A 20212-nucleotide genomic window follows, 5' to 3' on the forward strand; every position below is an offset into this window, starting at 1 on the left:
GCTGTTCTCAGGACCGATTTCCTGTCCGTGTGCAGGACCTGTCCGTGTGCAGGAACCGCAAGCCCAGAATCTGCTAACAGGACTCGGATAATGGCAGGAGAGGAGAGGAGAGGAGAAAAGGGGAGGGGAGGGGAAGAGAGAATGGGAGGAGAGGAGAGGAGAAAAGGGGAGGGGAGGGGAAGAGAGAATGGGAGGAGAGCAGGGGAGAGGAAGAGGTGAGGGGAGGGGAAGAGGTGAGGGGAGGGGAGGGGAAGAGAGAAGGAAGAGAAAAGGGGAGGGCAGGAGAGGAGAAAAGGGGAGGGGAAGAGAGAATGGGAGGAGAGGAGGGGAGGAGAGGAGTGGAGAAAAGGGGAGGGCAGGGGAGGGGAAGAGAGAATGGGAGGAGAGGAGGGGAGAAAAGGGGAGGGCAGGGGGGGAAGAGAGAATGGGAGGAGAGGAGGGGAGGGCAGGAGAGGAGAGCAGGGGAGGGGAAGAGAGAATGGGAGGAGAGGGGGGAGGAGAGGAGTGGAGAAAAGGGGAGGGCAGGGGAGGGGAAGAGAGAATGGGAGGAGAGGAGGGGAGGGGAGGAGAGGAGAGCAGGGGAGGAGAGCAGGGGAAGAGGTGAGGGGAGGGGAGGGGAAGAGAGAATGGGAGGAGAGGAGGGGAGGGCAGGAGAGGAGAAAAGGGGAGGGGAGGGGAGGAGAGCAGGGGAGGGCAGGGGAGGGGAAGAGAGAAGGAGAGGAGAGGAGGGGAGGGTCTCTGGTCCTCTTGGCTGCATCCTACAGACTACAACAGAGCTTAGCTGCACTCTGTTCTGTTGCCGTAGCAATGCGAGTGGCTGCCTCCCTGTGGCATCCTGGGAATTGGCTGACCCACTTTGCTTTCAGCTGGAGTTATTTTTACATATTTGGAGAACAAGGAGCCCGTGGACGCCTGTCTGCTAGCTAGCCTGCTTTTCTTGCCCCCCCCTCCCCTACAGCAGCTTGGTGGGAGGAGGTGCAGGGGAGGGAGGAGCCACGGGAAGGGAGAGATGGCCTGCCGGAGCTGTAACGAGCTGGAGCAAGAATAGGGCCTGCAGCATATGGCCGGGCCAGGAGATGTTCGCCATCTTGTCAGCCATCTTGCTGGGGACAAGAGCGTCAAGAGTGACAATTCAGCCTCGAATTCCCAAGTGGGACACTGCGAGAGCGAGCCGAGTGTGTGCACACACCCCTCCTTTCTCCCGTAGTCTTGTATCCACATGCGTGCACGCACACACTCACTCACTCTGTTGGTGTCAGCGAGTTGCGCACTCAGCACTGCTTGTAGGTATTGCTGCAGTCTCCTGAGGACCGTGTCTGACTCAGGCTGTTTAAGCACCACTTCACAAACCTGCATCCAACACTCTTATTTTAAGATTCCTGATCAATGCATTTTGTGCTCTATATTTGCCTTACAGACTTCAGAGAGTTGCACACTGTACTGTATTATAGTGTAGGGCCTTTTCTTTACTGGGTTCTAATGTATTTGTTATGCTATACGAGGTCTATGAGTAGTAGTCATTTTATTTTTGTCCTGGTTATAATTTTTCAAAATAAATGAATATTAAATAACTAAAAAAAAATAAAAATAATAAACAGTAAAGGCTTAAATATGAAAGGAAAAAAACTAAAACGCAACAAATGACCAGAAATGTTTAGGCAGAAGCTTTAGGTGATTTTTGCCTAAACTTTCTGCCTAATGTATTCTAATAGACATTACTTTCACTACTAGGGTTGGACAATACGAAGACAACACAAAACAAAAACAAGACATCCCAAACATTTTATATGCAAATAATGATCACACTTTTATATTTGGTTACATTTACATTTACGGCATTTACGACTTACAAAAGTGACCACCTTTATTTAAAATTTGCAAAGAGAACTACACATTCTTAATTCCTTGTCACAACTATTCCACAGATTTACCCCATTAATAGATATACATCTGTTGTTATATTTGTCCTTACCCTCGTTTTATTTTTTAAATATACGTATACCACTAAGTTCAAATCTTGGATTTCAAACATTTTCTAAATACAGTTAGGAAGTCAGTTATTTTGTGCTTTGTATATTATCTGTGCAGTATTAAAGTCAAATGGATGACAAAATGTTAAAGCATGTAAGTTAATGAACAGTCTGTTGGCTGGTTCATTAAAATCCAATCAATTTACAATTATAGCTTTCTTCTGTAGCATCATGACTGGATTTGTGTAGGTTTTGTTTTCCCATATCTCCACACAGTATGGAAGTGTGGGAGAACAATACAGTACATATAGTGAATTCTGAGTCAAGATATCTTTAGTTTTATATAATTTTGTTTTTACATTATTTGTGTTTCAAACAGAATTTATGATCAGTTATCACACCTAGAAATTTTTCATACTTTCTATTTCAGTGTCACTTATAATTAATTTTTACTTGCTTTTAGATTTGCCAATTACCAAATATTATACTTTTGTTTTACTTATATTCACTGATAATTTGTTGTGGTTTTTGGGGGTTTTTTTTTCCCCCCAATTTCAGTTCCTTGTCCTCTGTAATCGGAAGCTTCCAAATGTGTGCACTGCTGTTGTTTTAGCTTCATACCTTGTATAGTTGTATAGCTGTATAGCTCGTTTCTGCTGGGACATGTGTGAGGAACAGTTATGGAGGCTTATGCTCTAGGAAAGTGCCAAAGAGCTGACGGACTTAACCCAGAAGACGAAGATCCTAACATGGCTGTGTGCTTTGTGCTTCAGGATTGCTGTACTTTTGACTTTTACTAGACTTACTACTGGTCGCGTCCAGCCATGCTAATGCAGAAGATAATCTGGATAACACTTAATAGAATTAAATACAATGTTTTCTGATTGATTCTGGTCATTTAGAAAATGTGAAAAATGTTATGTGGGTATTGTAATGTTGGTAAGCCTTTAACCAGCTAATCTAACTAGCTAACCAGCTACAGCTCAAAAACAGCAAACAAAAACAACCTACTGTTCTCATCTCAACTCAACAGTCTGCTATCATAAGCAATTGATTTCATAGTTATACGTTACCCAACATAAGTTACAGTCGGTTGCATTTGTTAATAGGAGATTTAAGTCGTTAACAGGATTCTGAAAGCAATGTTGGTTATCAACTTGCCAACAACATTTTGGGGAACAAACATGGGTGTCCTAGCTAACGTGTGTGTGTGTCTGTGTGTGTGTGTGTCTGTGTGTGTGTGTCTGTGTGTGTGTGTCTGTGTGTGTGTGTCTGTGTGTGTGTCTGTGTGTGTGTGTGTGTGTGTCTGTGTGTCTCTCACTCCCACTGCGTGTGCACCAGCTTGGAATAATTAGCTTAACTATACAAGGGACAGAATCTCTGCTGTCACATTGTCACCTCGAGTCACTTGTTAGATGATATGAGCAGGCTGTTTTTTTGTTTTTTCCCCTTCATTTGCTTGACAACTTGGATTGGATATTTGCCTTGTAACCAAGTCTGTCAATAAACCTAAACAAACATACAAAAATATGCTTCAGGACAGTTTTGAGAAGGTGGTGAAAAAGTCAGAGCCCTGTACTATAACTCTCACCGTGCTCTTCTTTACCTGTGGACATTCATTTAGTTGACATGTTTTTTTACATTTAAAATAAGTGCAGAAAATAAATGAACATTTATTTATGTATAAATAGTTAAATTCAGCGATTTTGTCTAATTTATTATCATCATACCAGTTGTGATATCAGCCTTGCTTATTGGCCATGGGTCGCCCTGCTCTCTAAATATCAGCGTCAGTATCACCACTGTCATGGATGCACTCTTTCTGATATGTGAATTGCTACAGTCATGGCTGAATCAATATTTGTGGATATTTATACTCATTTGAATGTTTTTGTGCATGAAAAGTACCATACAAATAAACTCGCTTTGCCTTTTATTATTGTGTCCCGCTAGTGTCCTGCTAGCGCTGTGCCCTGCGCTCACCTTCCAGCTCACGTCTCTGTGACTCGGAGGGTAGCTGCTTCCCCGCCCATACTGCGTGCCGGCACCATCCACGAACGCTCAGCTGCACGCACACCTACACCATACTGTACTGCCACACTGCACTTGCAAGCCATTTTTGTTCTTGCTGTCCCTTAACATCCGTAACTATGGTAACCGCCGGGGTGGAAAAAAATAATTGGGCATGGCCCAGATCGGGCAATGAGTGATGTTTCAGAAAAGAGAGCACTCCCCCCACCAGCCCACACCCTGTTTTAGCTGTTCTTACCTAGCTGTGTGTGTGTGTGTGTGTGTGTGTGTGTGTGTGTGTGTGTACCCCAGGTAGAGCTGCGTTTTAGAGCAGGTGAAACACTCCCCAAACCCCTTCCGTCTGTGCCCTACATGTTGAAATTAATTCGCTTTAATCTGCAGCACTTCCAGCCTGGCTTTTCCACAACATCACTATTACATCCTCTTTTTCATTTCAATTTAGTCATCACACTAATTCCCATAACCTGTGTGAGTGTTTTATCGCACCTGTCTGACCCACCTCAGGCCCAGATAAAGCTCCTTCCACATTGACCTCACATCACTCTGCAGAGATGCAGGATGAACTGGATATGTAGGACAGGCTCTGTTGTGCCCTCTGTAGTCTGCTACAAAGGATTCTGGGTAAGCCTCTGCAGACCTCTGTGTAAGGCCCATCATCTCTCTACCAGGTACAGGATGATGCAGAAAAACAATCTTATGTAAGGTGAAGTCACTTAAAAGTCTTCTCTTGGACTGTAATGGTACTAAGCTCCAACTGATATAGGTATTTAATATCATTTTACACATTGAATAATGTATGGTTTGGATATAATGGATTTGGTATGTAAAACGCTAGTATGTAAAAGAAGGTTGGCAAGGTTGTAATCACTCCTCAAAACGGTGCAAATTTGGGTTTTTTGTGCGATTGTCATATTCACTGGAGGGTGCCTCGATTAATGCTTCATGACGTTGACCTGCAATAAAGAATGGGACCAGCTATTCTCTTCAACTAATTTTTATTCCTGACTGAAATTAAATTTTAAACATTTAAAAAAATAATAATTGTCATTTTTATTTTAGTACATTTTTTAATTGCTAGTTTTCATGAGTTTTTATTAAGGATAGAAACCCTGGTCTTGAGGTGTGTTTTCACGGTAGGCAAATGCGTCGGTGAGTGGGCAGCTCACTTTTCTGCTCAGGTGGACTGTGCATTCGCACCTGTGCCTGAACAGGGCCAGTTGCTGTTCGTGGTTAATCCAGCCTGGATTAACTGGATTTTGGATTGAATAAAAAATTAAAAGATTTAATCTAGCCTGGATTTTTGGGGTAGTGGTCCTCTGATTTGCTTCCCTTAAGAATCATAAATGCAACGACGCCTGAATAGTTGAATGTCAGTGATACTTTGGCAAGATAAGCCGTTCCATCCGATGTACTTGTGCCGTATAATCAGTGTACCGTTTCCCCCTCATCTTAACTTTTAGCTCCCAGACCCTCACAGGCAGCCTCCACCTGGCTTTAGCCGCAAATAAGCATGTATTCAACAGACTGCCTGTTCATTTCAGCTACTCCCCAACAGAGACAGACAGTCAACCCTGAGTTCAAAAGCCCCTGATGACCACAATCAGACCTAAACACTCCATTTATTGCCATTCTCTCTTGATGGCAGATAATCTCAATGGTTCAGTTCATAGCACAACACGTATTCAGCCGTCCCCCACCAAGATAATAGCACTGCTGTAGAAGCACGACGGACGTGTCTTTTACGTCGGGAACATTTTGGTCATTAGCGACACAGTGAGCACTGTTCATCTTGGAACCCAAGCACGAATCCGACCTTTCCTCCCAAAATGAGTGCCGTCCAATCACGGCTACGCCCACCTGCGCACCTCCTTCCAAAATAGAAATGTCTTCCTGTGGAGCTGCAATATATTTAGTACCGAGCATTTGAGAAAAAAAAAGTTTCACACGCCTGGGGGGGTGGGGGACTGAACTGCTGTTCCAGGAAGGCTTAAATGTAAATTTATTCCTTTAAAAAAAGGTATCAAAACCTTTTTATGGGTTTTGCCTAATGTACATTATTCCCTTGGCCGCTCTGCTTCAGCTGGGATGTCACAGTGAATGGGTGAATCACATCGCACATGGTCAGCACCGCAGGCCTGTAGAAGACTCGCTGGAGTATTACCTTACCCTGGCTCTGCTTTGAGCTCCTATGTTAATGTGTTTTTCATGCTCAGCATTTTCTATGGCCTCAGCAGATTTAGCTGGATTGTTTTACATCAATTGCCCTATCGTGCTCTCTCTCTCTCTCTCTCTCTCCCTCTCCCCCTCTCCCCCAATCTGTCGCAATCTCTTCTCTCTTTCCCCTGTTTGTGTGTTCATTCACTCTGCTGAAGACACAGCCGGTTGGGAGGCTGCTGCTCTTAATTGGGATTCACTCTGTCAGCTTTGATCGGCTTTCAAAGGCTTCTGAGTTTGCCTGGCCTCTGTATCACTGCTGTCCAACACGGACCAATCAAGAAGGCCGACCTGTAAGGGCTTTTGGGAGTTGTGATGGGCTTTGGTTTTGTTTTTCCCCAACATAGATGTTTGAACAGAGCACCCTTCCTGTCTGAGCAGTGGGAGTAGCCTGATTTCCGCTAATCATGACATGACCTCACCACACTGTAGCCCAACGGCACCTCCCGCCACATTTTCGGGTACTTCCATAAGCCAGTAAAGAAAAACATGGCAGGAGATGGTCTCTGCGGTGGAAGGGGCCAGGAGACTCCCACTTCGACTGCGGACGGGGGAGATGCGAGTCTGAGTTGAGTTCTTCTCACTTGCTGTTACACGAAGCAGCAGTATGTGGTGGGACTGGGTTGCCACCCCCTTGGTCACATGCCTGGATGTAAACATAATAGTGGCATCGTGTGTGTGTGTGTGTGTGTGTGTGTGTGTGTGTGTGTGTGTGTGTGTGTGTGTGTGTGTGTGAGAAGGTTTCGCATGCCAGGTCAGAGATGGCATTCGTGTGGACTTTGCTTCGCACGAACATCCGTGGGAAAGCCAGCCTCCAAAGTCCAGCATGCTTGCTGCCATCCTCTGCGCGACTAGCGTCTGTATCACCTTCACATCCCGTGTCACCCTGCTAAATGGGACTTTGAATGTTTTGATACTCGACGGATAAACCGGGAAAGCACAATTTCCTGGATAATGATGTGTGGACCGCCCCGCTTGTCTAGACACGAACGGAGAGGAGCTCATTCCTGCTTTCTGACATTATGAATAGCAGTTTCCAGTCCAGAAACAACAGCCTGTAAGACATGCGGTCTACAGTGGAGCTATTCTGAGCTGACGAGTGAGCCATCCTCCTCTGCTCACGATGGAGGATAGTGGGAGAGGGGCTGTGTGGGAGGGATAATTGAATTCCACTTTCTATGATCTGCACGCGTTCCTTTTCACAGACAATAGAGCTGGCCTCGTAGCTATCTCAGTGAGGCAATTAGCCAGCCCAGCGACTAACGGAGAGTGATTCAAGCCTGAATTGATTAACAGCCCATCTATAGCATCTTGCATCAAGTGTAATGATGCAGTATATTAGAACTGTGTTTGAATGGAATAACCAGCATGTATGTCCTGTATGATGGCTGTATTTGAATGGAATAACCAGTGTGCATGTCCTGTATGATGGCTGTATTTGAATGGAATAACCAGTGTGCATGTTCTGTACGAAGCTGCTGGATGCAGCCACACCTGCTTCCATCTTGTTATACGCACCGTTTACCTTTTTACCGCAAGATCATTTTAATTCCACAGATAATATGATCTTTTCAGACTTCTCTCTAAAGGATTCCATCCAAAAGTTTGGCTGGCTTAGGTCAGGAAGACCACCTGCAGCGCTTTATGGCTAATTAATGCTTAAGGCATTTTCTGTCGTGTCCAGGCTTTAGATTAATTGTGACAAATGTAAATGTAATTGACTAATTATTGTCTGGTTAACATGTCTGATTGCATGATGTTCCTTTGTTGGCTTGTTGTGGTATAACAACAGTTTATTTAAGGTCCAAGCACTAGAGTCGTTTGTTTTTTGTAGGACTTTTAGAGTTCAAGCACAATGCTTGGAAGCCTACTGTAATTGCTGCACATTGCGTTTTAGCGAAGAACAACTCCAGCAAAGACCGTAAGTCTAGAAATACCAGATCTGGCACAAAGGTGCAGCAGATGTAAAATGAATCAGTCAAGTAAAAGGACATTCATTGGCCTGATGGTGGCGCTATAGCATAGCATTTTGTGTTTCAGTTCATATCTTGCACCATATGCCGTAGAAAGAATATTGCACTTTCATTGGATTCCTTCGCTCAAGCCAAACACAAAAGCCCCAAGAACAATTAACCTCCGCCACTTTTTTGCTAGTTTTTTTTTTGCTAATTTGCGTATGTGAAACCTACTTTTTCGACCTAATCCTAGGTTTTTCAGGCAGTTTTCATCAAACTGGTGTCATTCAATTCACAAGAATGTGAATCTAAAGAATTATCAAAAACATTTTTAAATTTGCATAAAGTTCGGGTGTGATATGTCAATCAACAGCTCAGAGGCAGAGCTTCATTTACTTCAGCTAAATCACATCATTTCTTTTGTCAAACTTGGTAGGCTGATGGGGCAAAACTTTCCTCATTAACCATTGGTTACATCAAGCCAAAGCTTGATATGTAGCATTAGGGAGTCAGCTTATATCAGGGTGCTAAGTGATGACATCATAGCTCAAAAAACATGACTTCCATCAGCCAATTAATTGTCATCGGGCATTTAACTGGCTTAACATTTGGCCTATCGACACAAAACGTGAATGGTGCATGCAAGGAGAGGCTTTCTACAAGCCCACCAAATAGTGTAACATTTGAACATTTGGTAACGGCTGAACCCAGAATTTAGTGTAAAATTAACTAATATGTATATAATCGCACTCCTTTTGTTTTAAATCCGTATGTGGTCAAATGTCAGGAACAGTAATTCACATCTACAGAGCAATTTACAGTCATACATGTAATCACAGTCTGATATTGCCTGCAGAGTATGAGGCAGATAGCCCATCGGGATTCTGTACAACGCCCAATTACCTACTTCCCATTTTAATGACAGGCCTTGAGTTTGAAATGGCTAAGTGCTAATTTACACATTTTTAAACTTTTAATGACTGGATGGAGGGCAGGGGATATCCCAATCTATATGTCTGTATGTCCATGTCTATATATTCCTCTTAACTTTGCAAGCACCTCATTTCAAACTTCCAGTTCATCAGAACACTTTATTTCACAGGAAATGGTGAACAAAGTCAGAATGTCATGTGTCCATGGCGGCTGGTTTCTGGTCCACATTGCTTCATGTCAGACCTCCGAGACTGTGCTTGTACCCGGAGTTGCGGCTTGGGGCTATTTTATTTATTTATTTTTGTTTAAGAGTTTGGCAGTTGCCGTTTGTTTCGTTAGGCATAATACCGCATGTAAAAAGCCTTGGTTACTGAAGACTGAATCAAAGTCCTGTTTATTGACGGCACTGCTGCTAATGCTGTTGTAGCGCCGTGATCTATGTACTGTACAGTGACCAGGGCCTGGGCCAATTAGACCTTCACAGCACAGCTTGGAGAAGCTGAATGTAAATACTGTATTTAGGGTTTCTGTTGGGTCCTCGTTACATGCCTAGATTTTCTTGCCTTGTCCTTCAGTCATTTAAGCAGCAGGTCCTGCCTCCTTTCCCCGCACTGAAAAGTGGTGCTGGTGATAAACGTTCACCATGTTCTCTTGTACCACAGCCGCCTTCCTGTGCCTCGCTTTTGATTGGTCAGCAGGGCAGTGTCATCAGCAATGGCAGACACTGGGGGTAAAGACGACCGCTAACATCTCAGCATCCCGCCATTTCCAGGGTTACTCTCCATTTGACCAGTACAGTAAAACAACCCAGCTGCCAAGCTGGATTTAAATTTGTGGCATTTAGCTGACACTTTTATGCAAAGCAACTCGCATTTATGACTAAAGAGGAATTGAGGGTTAAGGGCCTTGCTCAGGAGCCCAACAATGGTAACTTGGCGGTGAGGCTTGAACCACTAACCTTCTACTAACAAGTCAAGTATCCAAGCTGCTGAGCTACCACTGCCTCTTGCTTAGAAATGTAATTGTATTTTGAGGGGTGACCTTAGCTTACCTGAAAAGTGAATTGAATCTGCTGAAATGGGTTGGCCCCTCTGAAACGAGCTCACTGGGCATGGAGACCCTGATCACTACTCCACCACAGACTACTCTTCACACTCTCTCAAGTTTATGGATTTACTATATCCATTACAATCATACAAATAGTGCTGTTCTGGTAACTCATAATATTAGGGACCTTTTTATAATATTACAGTTTTGTTTTCGTTGCTGTGCTGTGAACGGCTCAGGAGCTCTGCACGTTGCGGGTTACGCTAGAGCACCTTCTTAATTACAGCATGGGGCACCTCACAAGAGCTCACAGCAGACTGGGTTAGAGATGGGGGTTAGTTAAGGGGTCTGGCTCCACTGTTGCTGTGGTGGGCACTAATATCAATGCGCTTGCCAGCAGTGCCATGTGCTTTAACTGAAAACTAGTGGCATTGTTTGCAATGCTGGGCAGCAGTGGCTGTCTGGAGCCCTGTGGGCCACCATGTTCTTTTCTGCCTGTCCCAGGGTCACACAATCCCAAGAAAGGTTTGTTCGAGCTCCACGGATACCAGAAAAGCATTGCTATAGGCACTACAGAATTGTGCCAATTCATTGAATGTAATTGCTTGTGAAATTGAACATTTGGTCAGTAGACTTGCATTGTGCAGCTTGACAGTCATCATTTTAAATGGAGAAGATGGGCAGCATGCAGATGTCCAGTGGTCACGATGCAAACCGATGCAAACACCTTAGTGTTTGCAACTCTAACCTTAACCCGGGTGTTTACCAACCAAACCCCAGTGTTTGCAACTCTAACCTTAACCCTGGTGTTTACCAACCAAACCCCAGCGTTTGCAACCCTAACCTTAACCCTGGTGTTTACCAAACAAACCCCAGTGTTTGCAACTCTAACCTTAACCCTGGTGTTTACCAACCAAACCCCAGTGTTTGCAACCCTAACCTTAACCCTGGTGTTTACCAACCAAACCCCAGTGTTTGCAACTCTAACCTTAACCCTGGTGTTTACCAACCAAACCCCAGTGTTTGCAACCCTAACCTTAACCCTGGTGTTTACCAACCAAACCCCAGTATTTGCAATTCTAACCTTAACCCTGGTGTTTACCAACCAAACCCCAGTGTTTGCAACTCTAACCTTAACCCTGCTGTTTACCAACCAAACCCCAGTGTTTGCAACTCTAACCTTAACCCTGCTGTTTACCAACCAAACCCCAGTGTTTGCAACCCTAACCTTAACCCTGGTGTTTACCAACCAAACCCCAGTATTTGCAATTCTAACCTTAACCCTGGTGTTTACCAACCAAACCCCAGTGTTTGCAACTCTAACCTTAACCCTGCTGTTTACCAACCAAACCCCAGTGTTTGCAACCCTAACCTTAACCCTGGTGTTTACCAACCAAACCCCAGTGTTTGCAACCCTAACCTTAACCCTGGTGTTTACCATCCAAACCCCAGTATTTTCAACCCTAATCTGTGTTTACAACCCTAACCTTAACCCTGGTGTTTACAACCCAAATCCCAGGGTTTACAACCCTAACCCGTGTTTACAACCCTAACCCAAACCTCAGTGTTTACAACCCAAACCCTAACCCAAACCCCAGTGTTTATAATCCTAACCCAAATGTTTACTGTTGATAAGGAAACAGCTGGGGTGCACCCTGGCCTCAGGTGCAGGGCTAGAGTATGAATGTGCTTTGCTTTGAATGTGTTTTGGGTCTATTTGGTGTGGGTGGGTGGAGTAGGGGTGCACTATATAGCTCCATGTTTAATATCTCTGTCTGCATGTCTCATAATAGCCATAGAGTGGGAGAAAGTGAGAATTTGTGTGTGAGAGGGGGACAGAGAGGTGAATGTAGACCGTGTGTGTGTGTGTGTGTGTGTGTGTGTGTGTGTGTGTGTGTGTGTGTGTGTGTGTGTGTGTGTGTGTGTGTGTGTGAGAGAGAGAGGTGAATGTAGACCAGTCATGTCACTGGTGAGTGTGTGGGTGAGGGGAGAGAGAGAGAGGGAGTGCAAGAGAGAGTGTGGGTGTGAGAGTGGTGAATATAGACCAGTTATGTTACTGGTGATTGTGTTCAGCACATGGAGAGCTGCAGTGATGTGTAAAAGCCCCATGCTGAGCACACACACCCACCCACAAATCCCCAACACACCAGCACTCTGTTCACCCCTGAACCCCAACACACCGGCACTGTCTTCCCCCCTGAACCCTAACCATGCGCCAAGGCCTCTGCTAGGTTTACTAGTTGGGTTTGGCCTGTGGAGTTACCTATGAATCCATAGGGACGGGTTTACCCGTGAACCCGCACCGACAGGTTTACCCATTTGTTCTGATCATGTGTTCTGATCACTCATATTTTTTGCAGCAGTGATCACAATGGTTCTTTGTATTTAGCATATGTTGAACCCCTATTAGGAAATCTGGCCTGTAAGGACATTTTGTTGTGACAGCAGTTTGTGCAATAGATTGGTGAACTAGAATGTTGAGAGTTGTCAAACATTGTAGGAGTTCATTCAGCCATGCCGGTTTATTGTGTAATCAACTACAAATCATTTAGCAGACAATACTGACACGGTTCAGTTAAACATTAACTGTACAGTGGTGAAATGGTGAAAATATTGGATTGTCATTGAGTGCTCTGTGGGTGTCTGAGTAATAATCTCCGTGGCAGTACCATAGGCAGAACTGTTGGATTTTCCAGGGGTTATTGCAGTTAGTTCTGCATGTTGGCTGCAACAGAATCCCTTTGGGAAGGTGTGACAGGTTAATCCTTGTCCCTTTGGGAATGTCTGACAGGTTAATCCTTGTCTTTTCCAGATCCAGCAAGCCTCACTGCCCTCCATACGGCCGTGGGGAGGAGGATAGGAAGAAGACTATAGCACAAAGTAGGTGTGAACTTTCTTCTCCCTCTTTCCTCTCTTCCCTGTTTATGATTGTGTGTGTGTGTGTGTGTGTGTGTGTGTGTGTGTGTGTGTGTGTGTGTGTGTGTGTGTGTGTGTGTGTGTGTGTGTGTGTGTGTGTGTGTGTGTGTGTGTGTGTGTGTGTGTGTGAGAATATCCACACACACATGCAAGCAGCATACTTGGGCAGGCGATGGTTTTCACTTTTTCTGCTTTAGAAGCTCTTGTGTGATTGTCAGTGAGCTCTGGAATATTCCTCTTCTGCAAAGCTTCTGGTGACAGGGAGTCATCTGGTCAGCCAATATTCTGGTATATCCACAGGCATTCATGTGCCATCTATAAATGTCATCTCCCCAACCCCTTTTACATCCTCACACTCCCCCGCACCCCCCCCCCCCCCCACACACACACACACGCGCGCACACACGCATGTTCACTGTGGTAGTCCTGGCCATGTTTACACCAAACATGCTGAATATCATCTGAGCTGAACACATTTATCTTGGTCTCATCTGACCACAGAATGTGCTCCCAATATTCATCAGGCCCCACCCCAAGTTCATGTTTCATGCAAAGTTTAATCTCGCACAGTTTTGTGCCAAAGAGAAAGCAAGGGTTTTTTTTGGATGTCGTCCATTAAAGTTGTGCAATGTCCTTCACACTGTATGGGCTGTCACATAAACTCTGATTTTCACTGATGGCCCCTGTGCCAATCACTAGGGGCTATCCAGATCTAGACTGTGCAAGCACACTGTCTGTGGTATCATTTCAATAGAACAGCCTCCACAGTTTCGGGCAGTGGAACTATGGCTTGTTCTACAAATCCTGATTACTGCTGCAACTGTGATTTGACTGATTTTTAATTGCCAATTTTTAGTTCCTTTTCTGCCTTTTAGGTTTTGCAAGATTTCAGATTTTTCAACACCTCTGGTAGTTATTATCCCTGTGCAGCCATGATGCAGACTTGCATATAGACAGAGCCCATAGGTCCAATACTGAGAGAGGTTTGCTTTTCAAAAGTCATTTAATAAGCATGTTAATACAATTAGGCTACATGGAAAACACAAGTGTACTCTTATCTTCTGTCAGTTGTCTCACTTGTGTGTCACTGTTCACAGGTGTGTTCACTTTCTTTGCAATGTGTTTCTACTTTGGGGCCTTTGGGTGTTTCAGTGTATGCATGTTTAGGGTTGGGATTATTGCTCTCTGAGCTAGATGACTATAAAGCCTCTCACAACCAACTCACTCATCTACCTGAGTGTATTCCCAAAGTGCTAGTCATAGTCCTGCCTTTTCTTCTGTTTCTCAAGCGCAGGATGGAGATTCTGCACTGCCTGCACTGTGACAGGCTCCTTCAGACATTTATGTGGATACACAGGCACACACACATGTGCGCACGCATACACGTAGGCACATAGGCAGGCGCGTAGGCACATAGGCACGCGCACACACACACACACACACACACACACACACAGGTATACTAACTCCCATGCCGCAGTGTCCTTGACAAGCCAGTGACTTTGGCAGCTAGCTTCATTTCTCTGTCTCTCTTTCACAAACTCTCTCTCTCTCTCTCTCTCTCTGCCTCTGCTCATCTCTCTCAGATATTTCACTCCTAGTTGTGGATAAAGAATCGTTTAGCTTTAACTGGCATGAATTATGTCATTCAGAGTAGTTCTATTTATTGTATGGCTGTATTATAAGTTTTATTATTACAAGGTTACAAGTTACAAGGTTTATAATAAACCGGATTATTATAAATTATAATATATTATAAATGGGTGATTATCTTTCTGGCCCTGCCGTGCTGCACATGAAATATTCATGCAGGTGATGTCAGTGGTGACCATAGTGATTCTGTAAGCAGAAGTGCCACTGGACTTATAGCTTCCCATTCTATTGAATGCTTTGTCCCTAGATGGGAATGGGTGTGTGTGTGCATGTGAATGGTTTTTTTTTTTGGGGGGGGGGGTTGCCTTTGGTGGATGTTTTTCCTGGTGTTGACTTTTTTTATTCCCACTTGTGCGTCCAGTCTTTCTACCCTCCCCCACGTTCTCTCTTTTTCCTGCCCCTTGTTCATATCTGCTTTCTGTTCTGAGTGCTCCTGGTGTGTGTTGGTTTGTGTGTGGACTGGCATGGCTTGAGCAGACAGCTTGGCGTAAGGCTTCTGTAAGCGCAGCGCCTCTGAGTGTGAGGTGAAGGCCAGCCTGGTGCCTGTCTGGGTCTGGAGCTCCATTCTTGGACCTTTTGCAGTTGGCTCAGAGCGCAGGATGGAGACTCCTCTCTCCCTGCACTGTGAAAGGCTCCTTCAGTCTAACCCTCGTAATACAGGCATATGACACACACACACACACACACACACACACACACACACACACACACACACACACACACACACACACACACACCAGTAACTGCCGCCCCACCCCCCAGCTAAATCAAACCCCGCATGTGTGCTTGCATGCATCAGGGACATGTTTGCGGTCTGAGTTCGGGTTGTCTCTGCTTCCTTTCAGCAGTGTGCGGTCACCTCTGTCGCTCTTCTCTGCTCCCCTCCTCCATCTCTGTGTTTTTCCTCCTCTGCTCCTGCTTCCCCGAGCTCTTCTCTACTCTCCGCAGCCTCATCTGGCACCACTGGGATTCGGGGTGCTGTTGAGAGGATGTAGCCATGACAACGATTCCCAACGGATAACCTGGCAGAGAGACTAAGCCTTACTGCGGGCCCTCCCTGCCCTTGTTGTAGTTTTGTTGTGGTGTGAGGATTCTTTTCTTTCAAGAAGGAAGTGAGCTAGAAACGAGCAGGGGTTTGTTTGAGGCTGACTCAACATTTATCTAGTGAAACTGAGCCAGTTTCCCTAAACGCAAACAGGAAATGGTATATTTGCATTTTCAAATGCATCCCACAGCCAGGCTGTATTCTCCCTAATAGTGAATGGTGAAAACGCCCGCACCTGATCCCCAACTGATGCCCTGGAAATCACTCAAATCTGTGAGGAATTGAAAAGTTTACTGAGACTTTTTTTTTTTTTTTCCTGCCCCTTTTTCTTTCTACTCCACAGTAGCGAGCGAGCGAGAGAGCGAGAGCGAACCTATTGGTGGAGGTCTCTGTTTGCTTTGCCACGGCACACCAAGTGTTACTGAATTCCTGAGGGAGTCACACTCCTCTGACACTCTCTCACTCTCTCTCTCACACACACACGAGAGAGACAGAGATGTCTCAGGTTTTACTGTCTCTCTCTCAAGCTCTCTCTCTCTGCAGGGTTCTCTCCCTCTGCAGCAGAAAATCCAAACGAGCAATGATATTCAGTTTATATTTATTTTACATCGGTTGGTTCACTTCCTATTTCTCTCTATAGTACACACTGGCACATACATGCACGTGCACGCGCACACACACACACACACACACACACAGACACACTTGTGGATTCACACACACAGACACACTTGTGGGTTTGCGCACACACAGACACTTGTGTGCGCAAAATACACGCCCTTTCACATTCGTGCGCACATCCAGCCACATTTACCCATACGTGCACACGCCTCACTTGCTATTCCTCTCTATAGTGTACACACACACACACACACAGACCCATTCACATAAACACACTCGTGCATATGAGCACTCAAATAAACATACATGCATGAATGCACACGCTTCACTTCCTCTTTATAGTGTGCGCGCACACACACAGACACATCCATGCAGTGCTGGGAACTAGATGGAGTTACAGTCTTAAGATCCCTTCCCAAATGACCACACAACATATCTGGTGTATTAATTGCTTTGAGTGTGTGTGTTCTGGGTGTCTGGGTAGCAAGCATGTGTGAATCACGGTGTTTGTTCATCTTGGTCATCACTTTGACAGAACAACTCTTTGACCTGTGCGTAAAAGCCCCTTTCTCTCTCCCTATGGTGACTTCCCAGTGCAGACGCGCTCACACACACACACACACACACACACACACACACACTGCATAATCAAACACATGGATGCGTTATAGCATCTGATTATGCCATGATGCATTATTTTTGTGTTTGTAAACATGGATGTGGGTGAAGCTTAACTAGCAGCAGAAAGTACCTACACTGAAGTTTGTTTTCCCGTCACCTAAAGCTCATCACGCACACATGACGCTAACACAAACAAAGAGAGGTGATGGAGGTCGCTACAGAGGCTTCAAATACAAAGATGAAATCAGTCACAAAGAAATTGTCACTTGGACTTGCAACTGTATCAGCTATATGGTTTATTTAATTGGAGGCTGCGGTGACATGCACAGTTTTAAGATAGACTGGGTCTAACGTGCTGGTAGAGCTTTCATTTGTTCATATTTCAAATGGTCATTTTATTCTTAAAAGGTTGGTGACCTCTGTCGTACTCTATTAAGCTAACCTTTATCGATGTGGTTTCCTGAACCGTACTCACTGTTGGGTGGATCAGGGATCCAACCAAATGGCCAAAGTTGGCCAAAATATCTTTGTATGCTTTGTGGGAAAGTCGTGTCTGTGAAAGACAATGTCCAGGCGTATTAATCTCTTTATGCATACAGTTTTGTACGTTGCGATCCTGAATACTGAGATTTGTTGGTTTTTGTCAGATGTGGGTTTTTTGTTTGTGTTTGTGTGTGTGTGTTTGTGTGTGTGTGTGTGTGTGTGTGTGTGTGTGTGTGTGTGTGTGTGTGTGTGTGTGTGTGTGTGTGTGTGTGTGTGTGTATTACAGACCAACACGCTGCCTAGCCAGTGAAAAGCCAGGCAATGGCTATTAAAAACAAATCAAAGAACTATATACTCACGGCGAACTGAATGAATGTGGCAGTTGAGACTTGTGTACTTGACTGCAATTTTGACTGTCTCTGCATCTTATGTCTATATTGTCTGTCTGTATTCTCAGGTTTGGAGTTAAATTTATACTGAACAGCCAATCAGAAACCTGAAAGCTGACCACTGACACGGATGCAATATACACAATTGCTCATAACAGCAATGACGAGGACCAACTAGAGCCAACGGTGTAGATCACACCACACTGAGTACAGGCAACAGTCCGTCACTGATGCCAAGGTCAAGTCAAGGTCAGGTTTATTTATATAGTGCTTTTGAGAACTCACGTGATCACAAAGCAGCTTTATAAATGGTATTGGTCCAGATTCCTGTTGAGCAAGCTGAGGGCAGCGGAGGAAAGTGGAAAAACTTCCTACATGCGGATTAGGAAGAAACCTTGGGAGGACCAAGACTCAAGCGGGCACCCATCCTTCACTGGGCACCCCAGTTGGTAACCTGTCCATATGCTTTATTATATTTTATAGTCTGAGCAGCTGCTTCAGTGTAGATGTGGAGCCTCAGGGCCTGAGGGTGACCACAGACCTTAGGGGTCTCTGACATATTGCACTGCACGTAGATCATCATCACAAACATAAGTGAACGCATGAGGTGGCTGGACGACAGTGTCAACTTCTTGCATTACTAGAAAACTCTAGGATCGGGGGCTCCAGACTCCTCACCTTTGTGCAGAAGGCTAACTGAAAGCTTGAGGAAATTGGACAGTCTTAAGTGTAGAAATTTGGGAGTGTGTCAGTCTTGGATTGAAGCTGGAAGGTTGTTCTCCAGATGAGGGGCTTTAAAGGAGAAGGCTCTATCACCGGCTATAGTCTTTCTAATTTTATGTGAAACCTTATGTTTTGAGAACGCAGTGGGTGACATGGGTTATAGTATTCAATGAGATCAGATACTGTGGGCCCAGTCCATTTACTGCTTTATGTATCAATAGAAAAAATTTGAAATTGAAAATGGAACTGGGAGCCAGTGCAGGCAAGAAAGAACAGGACTAATGTGGTCAGATTTTCTAGCCCTTGTTAGGACTCTGGCTGCTGTATTCTGTATGAGTTGGAGTTTATTTAGTGACTTTTCAGAACATCCGATTAGAAGGCCATTACAGTAGTCCAATCTTGAGATGAAAGCGTGGACCAATCTCTCTGCGTCTTGTAAGGAAAGTAAATGTCTCAGTTGAGCAATATTATGTAAATGGAAAAAGGTGATTTTAGTAACATTACATATGTGTGTGTTCTATGAAACGTCAGAATAATCCTAACACCTAAGCTTTTTACAACTGATTTTGGTGTTTCTGAAAAGCCATTAAGATTTAGTAGAATACTAGATAATTAGCTTCTTGCAGCTTTGGGTCCAAGCAATAGCATATCAGTCTTATCAGAGTTCAGAAGGTAAAAGTTGGTTACCATCCTGTTTTTTTTTTTGTTTTTTTTTAATCTCTTTTATGCAGTCCTCAATTTTGTTAATAGTATGGGCATGATGAGGATTAGAAGATGCATACATACAGTATAGTCCGCATAGTAATGGAAGCTAATTCCTTGCTTACGAGTAACTGTGCCTAACTGTAACATATGTAATGAATAATATGGGACCGAGTACTGACCCTTGTGGGACACCTTATTTTATTTTTGTGAGCTCAGAGCCTTCATTATGTACCAGGACAAATTGATAACAGTCTGTCAGATAAGATTTGAACCAAGAGAGTGCTTGTCCTCTAATGCCAATGTTTGCAGCCTCTCCAGTAAGATGTTGTAGAGAATGGTGCTGAACGCAGCACTAAGATCTAAAAGTGTAAGAAAAGAGATGTGTCCTATGTCAGAGGAGATTAAGAGATGAACAACTTTAGGTAGCATATTTGTGATGCTGTGTTGGGGTCTAAATCCAGACTGAAAAAGTTCCTGGATGTGATTTGTCTGCAAAAAGGCACATAATTGTGGAAAACTCCTTTTTCTAGTACTTTGGAAATAAAGCACAGGTTGGAAATTATCCTGTAATTGGAGAGCTCATAAAGATTAAGACACGATTTTTAAAATGATTTGTTTAATGACTGCAAGTTTTAATGATTTGATAATATAATCTGGGTCTAGGTTAATTATAGTGAGCGAAGGTTCTATACCACCAGGCATTCTTTGAGTAAACGAGGTGGGACATAATCAACTATATATGAAGAGGGTTTGAAAAGAATTTACGAGATAAATTAGCTCCTCAAGACAGATTGGGCAAAAGGATTCTAAATATTTATCTGAGCTAACCAGGCATCTGTCAAATTGCATTTGAAGATTAACATTGTCTACCAAAGCACAATTCATTTTTTCTCTGTTATTTTCAAT

General features: G+C 44.2%; 1 protein-coding gene across 17 annotated transcripts in view; it reads left to right on the forward strand.

Moving 5' to 3' along the window:
- strbp (spermatid perinuclear RNA binding protein) overlaps positions 1 to 20212 on the forward strand; it is a 113188-nt gene that overhangs the window by 9478 nt on the left and 83498 nt on the right. For 11 of the 17 annotated variants that reach the window (XR_014118736.1, XR_014118737.1, XM_081702811.1 and 8 more), the window contains exon 2: positions 12963 to 13030. The gene's annotated coding sequence lies outside the window, so the exon portion shown is untranslated. Of the gene's footprint in view, positions 1 to 12962; positions 13035 to 17946; positions 18128 to 18222; positions 18328 to 20212 lie in introns of those variants that run through there. The other 6 variants (XM_081702812.1, XM_081702815.1, XM_081702816.1 and 3 more) reach the window with 3 other exon arrangements.

The sequence above is a fragment of the Electrophorus electricus genome, chromosome 19 (genome assembly GCF_041902795.1).
Source record: "Electrophorus electricus isolate QZ-2024a chromosome 19, ASM4190279v1, whole genome shotgun sequence".
Taxonomy (NCBI): domain Eukaryota; kingdom Metazoa; phylum Chordata; class Actinopteri; order Gymnotiformes; family Gymnotidae; genus Electrophorus; species Electrophorus electricus.